At 44.0% G+C, this 7,199-nt stretch overlaps 1 pseudogene; it reads left to right on the plus strand.

Annotated features, from left to right (window-relative positions):
• The first annotated feature begins 4,218 nt into the window (after window positions 1–4,218).
• LOC105808210 lies at window positions 4,219–4,806 on the plus strand (annotated as a pseudogene).
• Window positions 4,807–7,199: the final 2,393 nt, after the last annotated feature.

Consider the following 7,199-nt stretch of genomic DNA (forward strand, 5'->3'; position numbering starts at 1 on the left):
AAGTGAACGAAAGTTATGAAAGATGAACACATGTACCAATTTTGCCTACCATTTCAGGGGGCTTTGGGTGAAGTCTGCATTCTTAAAACTGTGCTACCTGGTCTCCAACACCACTTTTATAAATATCCTCCCCTGGTCAAAACATCATCATGGCTCCTTTCTCACTTTAGTTCCACGTCCAAACTCCCCATAACCTTGCCCCTGTCTGATTCAGCCAGTCTGGGGTGGAGCTGAGAATGTGCATGCTCCCAGGTGAGGCTGATGCAGCTGTGAGATCCACTGGCCCAGGAGAAGGTGGACACACATACCCAAAGGGAAGAACCAGCAAGGCAAAGGGGGAGCGATGGGGCTTGGGGTTGAGGGTATGGAGCCTGAGTCTCTCTGGGTCAGTTCAGCAGGCTTGGGGGCGGATCTTTTATGTGGCTCCCATGGCTGAGCCTATGGTGGAAGGGGTTGTCAGGAGGCCTGAATCTCCGTGGACCTACCCCTAAAATATCAGCTTCCTTTCTGGTTGGGAAATTCCTTCTCACTCCTCTGCCAGTGTAAATTGTCTTGATTCTTTAAGGCCTGGCTCCAAATCCCACTTCTTCACAAAGGTAGGGAGCAGTGACCTTGCTCTTCAGGCTACAGTGGCCAGGTCCTTTTGCCAGTGCCCTTTGCGGGCATGTGTGCTGCCCTCTGCCCTTTGGTTGTAAGTTGCAAGCTCTCAGGGTTTCATTTGGCTTTTCTTCCTTCTACTCTCACTCTCTCGGGTTCTCTCTCTTTGGGAGGCTTCACATTGCACAGCGATTCTCAACGTTGGCTATGCCTTAGAATCACTAGAGGAGCTTTTAAAAAATACCAACACCGCTGAATAATTTGAGAGAGAAATGCCAGCCCTCGCCACCTCCCCCACAAACGCCTCCCTCCCAAAAAAAAGATAAGGAAAATATGGCAAAATGCTGTTTTTAAAAAAGTGTTTAACCTAGGTCTTGTGGGTGTTCATTCTGTCTACTTTTGCTTATGCCGAATATTCTCACAATAAAATATGTATCAATGACAGGTCTCACCCCACATTTACTAAAATAAAAGCTCCTGCACCCAGGTCTGAAGCCCTGAGAGCCCCATGTGCACTCTCTGGTTTTCTCTTATCAAATGACTTCTTTTTATCCTTCAGGCCTCTCCTAGACTGCAGTGGTTTTGCCATTGGTTGCATGTTAGAATCACCCGGAGAACTTACATAAAATCTAGATACCTAGATCCTTTGCTAAAGAATCTGATCGAATTAGTCGGGGAAGTGGCCAGGCATGGAGCTTTTTCAAAGCTCTGCAGACGATTCTAATGTGCAGCTAAGATAAGACCCTCTGCCCTAGACTGAGACCCATTCGCACTTGTCTATTCAGGGGTCCTTAGTATACGGTCTGGGGGGATCCTGGGTGGTCTTAGGTGGTTTGTGACCTGCAGAAATTGTATGAAAATGTTCTGTATATGTACATCTGTGTATTTTTGTAGAACAAAAATCTGTAACTTTCAACAGAATCCTAAAGGAGCCTGTACCCCAAAATAGTTTAAGAAACATCCACATGGATGTGGAGAAATAAGCGAACATATCCTCTATTGTTGCTAGAAGTATAAATTGGTCGTCTTTTTAGAGGACAATTTGGCAGTAGCTATCTGTGGGTAAAATGCACATCACTTTCACTCCATTAATTCATTTCTAGGAATCTGAGCTACACACAAAGACAGACGTACAAGGATGTTCTTGAAGCATTGTTTGTAATAAAGAATCACAGAATACAATCTAACTTTACAGGTGGAGGGTGAATAAATAAATTATGTCTCATCTATTCAACAGAACACTGGCTGTTCTGTTATATATAAAGAACAATACATGTTTGCAGGTGGTGTTTGCCATAGTCTCCAAGCCATTTTATTAAACAGGTAAAGAACATTGGCCGGGTGTGGTGGCTCACTCCTGTAATCCTAGCACTCTGGGAGGCCGAGGCGGGTGGATCTTTTGAGCTCAGGAGTTCGAGACCAGCCTGAGTAAGAGCGAGACCCTGTCTCTACCAAAAATAGAAAGAAATTAATTGGACAACTAAAAATATATAGAAAAAATTAGCCGGGCATGGTGGCACATGCCTGTAGTCCCAGCTACTCGGGAGGCTGAGGCAGAAGGATCGCTTGAGCCCAGGAGTTTGAGGTTGCTGTGAGCTAGGCTGACACCACGGCACTCTAATGGAGGCAATAGAGTGAGACTCTGTCTCAAAAGAAAAAAAAAGAAAAAAAGAACATTAATGAAAAGTGTAAGTCCATTTGCTGAAAAAAACCTGAAATGATATATACATATTTTACACATGTAAATGCATTGAGAAAAAAGGAAACATGAAATCATTTACAGTAGTGATTTTTGGGGAAGGAATGAGTGGTATTGAGTGACTTTAACTTCCTATATTCTATACTTTGGTATTGTTTGAATCTTGCACCGTATGTGTTCCCTTATTGCTTATTTAACAGGCAATGAGTCCATGCACTGACACCTCTGAGCTCTGTCTCCGTGGCCTTCATTGCACTACTGAGTGGCTCATGTTTCCAGCTGCCTATTGTACATGCCCTGAGTCCCTGTGCTTGCATGTCACATAGGTCTTCCAAACCTAACAGGCCTTAAACCAAAATAATGATCTTCTTACTACTCCTCACCCTCCATTCCAGATGTTTCTATTACAGTGCCTGGCACACCCCAGACCTTTCTAAGGGATGCGGCCTTGTTCTCAGCCACTGAAGAAGGCACAGATTTGTCAAGCCAAGTAGTGCCTGGACAACCAATCCCTAGGCTAACTAGAAGGCTGGATTGAAACGCCTGAGCCAAGCAGTCTCTCTCTGTCTCTAGGAATTATGAGAGTAAGTTAGTAGTGAGAAGAAAGGGGAACTGAGCCAGGGAAGTAGCCCAGTCCTCGCTGGTGTGAGCTCCTGCTAAGGGCCCAGGGCAGCTCTGAATCCAGACCCACCTTCCAGTCTGGCCTCCTGGAATTCTGATGTTGGGTTTCAGTGAGGTTCCAGTTCCATTATAGTCCCACTACATCCCTATAGTTAATCACCCCTGACTTAAATTTCTCTTGCTTACAACCAAGAAATCCTAACTATGCCTTCTCCCTCTGCCCAGGTCCAACTCCCATGTGTCAGACTCAATGAAAGTCACCAAAATTCACTGTGTATCGGTGACCAAAACCTGGACAACATTCCCTCCTCTTCCTCCTCCTTCAAGTTCCTTCTCACCCTCCCCTTGCACTGAAGCACCAAGCCCTGCCAATCCTAACTCATGATTTCCTTTGAATCCATCTACTATGTCTTCATCCACATGTGGATTAATAGTCTTTTCCTTTGTATTAGTCTACTTGGCCTGCCCTGACAAAATACTACAGACTGGGGACTTAAACAGCAAAAATTTATTTTCTCATGGTTCTGGAGGCTGCAAGTCCAAGATTAAGGTGTCAGCAGGGTTAGTTTTTGGTGGGGCCTCTTTTCCTGGCTGTAGATGGCCTCTTCTCTGTGTGAGAACATGAAGAGAGAGAGAGATCTCTGGTGTCTCTCTCTTTTCTTTTAAGCACACCAGTCCTACCAGATTAGCGCCCTACCCTCATGGCCTCGTTTAATCTTAATTGCCTCCTTATAGATCCTGCCTCCAAGTAGAGTCACATTGAGGGTTAGAGCTTCAGCACATGAGTTTCGGGGTAATACAGTCCAGTCCATAATGCCTTCCAAACTTGCTCTTCCTCCTTTATTTCCTACCTCTGCAATCACCCAAGCTAGGAACCCTGTAGTCACCTTCACTGCTCCCTCACATTCATCTCAAATCTGTCCCTTCCAGCTCATGCTCTCCAGTTCCAATGGCATCACCCTAATTCAGGCCACGTCTGCTGTTCAGTGACACAGGGAACACAGTAGAAGTCAAGACTGAAGGCAGCACCCCCCATGGGGGAGTGAGCAGCCTCCAAACATGTCTAGGCTGGGTTTAGTTTCTTGTCCTTGGATGTCCATGAGATGGCTCTCTGCCCTTTGAGTTGGGCTATTTGTGTGTCTCTTCCTTGAAAACCAACAAACAAAATCAGATGTGCTCCCTGCCTACTCCTTTAGTGGGGCCCACCCTTCCCCCACACCAGCCCACCTCTACTACCAGGAAGGAATCGTACTTCCTTGAAAACACTTGTCTCGCCCAGACTAGCGAACAATACAGTCAAGATGGCTAAAGGTGACCCCAAGAAACCAAAGGGCAAGATGTCTGCTTATGCCTTCTTTGTGCAGACGTGTAGAGAAGAACATAAGAAAAACCTAGAGGTCCCTATCAATTTTGCAGAATTTTCCAGGAAGTGCTCTGAGAGGTGGAAGACAATGTCTGGGAAAGAGAAGTCTAAATTTGATGAAATGGCAAAGGCGGACAAAGTCCGCTATGATCGGGAAATGAAGGATTATGGACCAGCCAAGGGAGGAAAGAAGAAGAAGGACCCTAATGCCCCCAAAAGGCCACCATCTGGATTCTTCCTATTCTGTTCAGAATTCCGCCCCAAGATCAAATGTACAAACCCTGGCATCTCTATTGGAGATGTGGCAAAAAAGCTGGGTGAGATGTGGAATAACTCAAGTGACATCACTAAGGCTGAAAAGCTGAAGGAGAAGTATGAGAAGGATGTTGCTGACTGTAAGTCTAAAGGAAAGTTTGATGGTGCAAAGGGTCCCGCTAAAGTTGCCCGGAAAAAGGTAGAAGAGGAAGATGAAGAAGACGAGGAGGAGGAGGAGGAGGAGGAGGAGGAGGAGGAAGAGGATGAATAAAAAACTGTTTATCTGTCTCCTTGTGAATATCTTAGAGTAGGGGAGCGCCGTAATTGACATATCTCTTATTTGAGAAATGTCTATTGCCCTCATTAGGTTTAATTACAAAATTTGATCATGATCATATTGTAGTCTCAAAGTGTTCTAGAAATCGTCAGTGGTTTACATGAAGTGGCCATGGGTGTCTGGAGCACCCTGAAACTGTATCAAAGTTGTACATATTTCCAAACATTTTTAAAATGAACAGGCACTCTCGTGTTCTCCTCACTCTGTGCACTTTGCTGTTGGTGTGACAAGGTATTTAAAGATGTTTCTGGCATTTTTTTTTTAATTTGTAGGGCGGTGTTAACTATATGGTTATTGGCTAGAAATCCTGAGTTATCAACTGTACATATCTATAGTTTGTAAAAAGAACAAAACAACCGAGACCAACTCTTGCTGCTTCTTGCTTGGCATCGAGGCTGTGGGGAAAGATGCCCTTTGGAGGGGCTGTAGCTCAGGGCGCACTGTGAGCTGGACCTGCTGACACTGCAGCCTTGAGCTTCAGGTTGTCTTGTTTTTGTATGTAGTGACATAGCATTCTGCTGCCATGCTTAGCTGTGGACAAAGTGGGGTCAGCTGGCGTGAGGTGTTTGGATTCTTTTTTTTTTTTTTTCAGTTAAGTACGGTAGTTTTTAAACTGTTTGTTTTAAAGCAAACTGTAGAACTCTTCATTGTGAGCAAAGTGGAAGAGCCACTACATCAATGAAAGTTCCAGAACCTTCTGTACTTAAACACATTTGCAACGTTCTGTTATTTTTTGTATTTAGAATGCTGAAATGTTTTTGAAGTTAAATAAACAGTATTACATTTATAAAAAAAGAAAAGAAAAGAAAACACTTGTCTCTTGCTCTACCTTGGCTCCTACTCTCTTGGCTGTACTCTTCCTCCCTCACCCTACAACTCAATTCCCAATATCTTTTCAGAATGGATTCACATGTTACCCCCTCTTGGAAGCCTTCTCTGACTTCAGCAGGCTGGGCTTCCCTTTCTCTATAGCAAGGGAGTATAGTGTAGTGGTAAGTGCATGGACTCTGGCATCGAACAACTTGGATTCAAATTCTGACACTGCTGCTTACATGTCATATGATCTTGGGCAACATCCTTCACCTCTCTGTGTGTCCTCGTTTGTAGAATGGAGGATTGATGTGAGGATGTGTGTGTTAATATGGGTGAAGTGCTTACAACACTGCCTGGCATACCGTAAGCACTCAATACATGTTAATGGTAATGATCATGATCCTGCCTCAGTAGCACTAACCACTCAATTGTGAGTCTTCCGGTCTCAGCACAAGTCATTTGACTCTCTATGGCAGAGCTCGCCTATGATTCCCTGGCATGTTGGACAGACCTGTGTTTTAGCAGTTGCGTGTATTATAATTGCTATTCATCTCCTTAACCAGACTCCTTAGGCTTCATTAAGAGGGGCTTATTTTTTTTTTCTTTGTATTCATGTTGCCTAACATGGTTAATGGCACATAGAAGGTATTCAGTAGATGTTTGTTGCATGTATTAAAATTGAGAATTTACTTGCCTATATCACCCACTAGGCTGCAAGCTCCTTGTATCCATCTTATTCTTTGCACAAGGAGAGGCAGTAGGGTACTAGGTTAGACTGAGCATGCGCTGGGAGCCAAACAGCCTCATTGAAATCAGGCAGTGCTACTTCCTAGCTGTGTAACCAACCGTAAGCAAGTCATTTTTCCAGTCTCATTCCAATTAACTCAACCCACATCCCTAGCCCAGGCTCTAGCCTCATTGCAATGTGGACTTTCAATGCCCACTTATGTCCCGGGCCTTTGTCCAAGTAACTCCCCTCTACCTAGGAAGGCTTTCCCTCTTACACACTTGACACAATCCTAGTTATCTGTTAGAGGCATTCATGAAGCCCTCTCTGATCTTTGTCCTCTGGGAATACTTCTATATTATTTTATGATAATAATATCTCTCCAGAGAAGCTCCAATGTGTCTGCGTGTTTGTATATTTTTTTAAAGAACAGTTTTACAGGGTCATGGAAGGTGCAATATTGAATCAAAACCAGGCAAAAAGAAACATCACTATGCATCAAAGGAAAGAGATACTTGTGACTGTATTCTAGACTGATGTAATAATGTGAGTCAAGTCTTCTCAAAAGTCAGACCAACTTTTCTTTAAAGAGTACCTATCGCTGAGTAGATGAGAAGAAAGGAGGTGAAGCACTCACTCCTTAATATTGGTAAGATCCTTTGAAGGTGAAGACTGCCAGGTGAGAGTGCTAAGTGTCGGATTACTATGTAATTAGGGCCAGTTCTGTTCCAGATCGTCTCCATCTCTGGCAGAGTCTCACCTTTATTTTTTGCAAACAATTGAATCC

The sequence above is a fragment of the Propithecus coquereli genome, unplaced genomic scaffold, assembly GCF_000956105.1.
Source record: "Propithecus coquereli isolate 6110/MARCELLA unplaced genomic scaffold, Pcoq_1.0 Scaffold17, whole genome shotgun sequence".
Classification (NCBI taxonomy): Eukaryota; Metazoa; Chordata; class Mammalia; order Primates; family Indriidae; genus Propithecus; species Propithecus coquereli.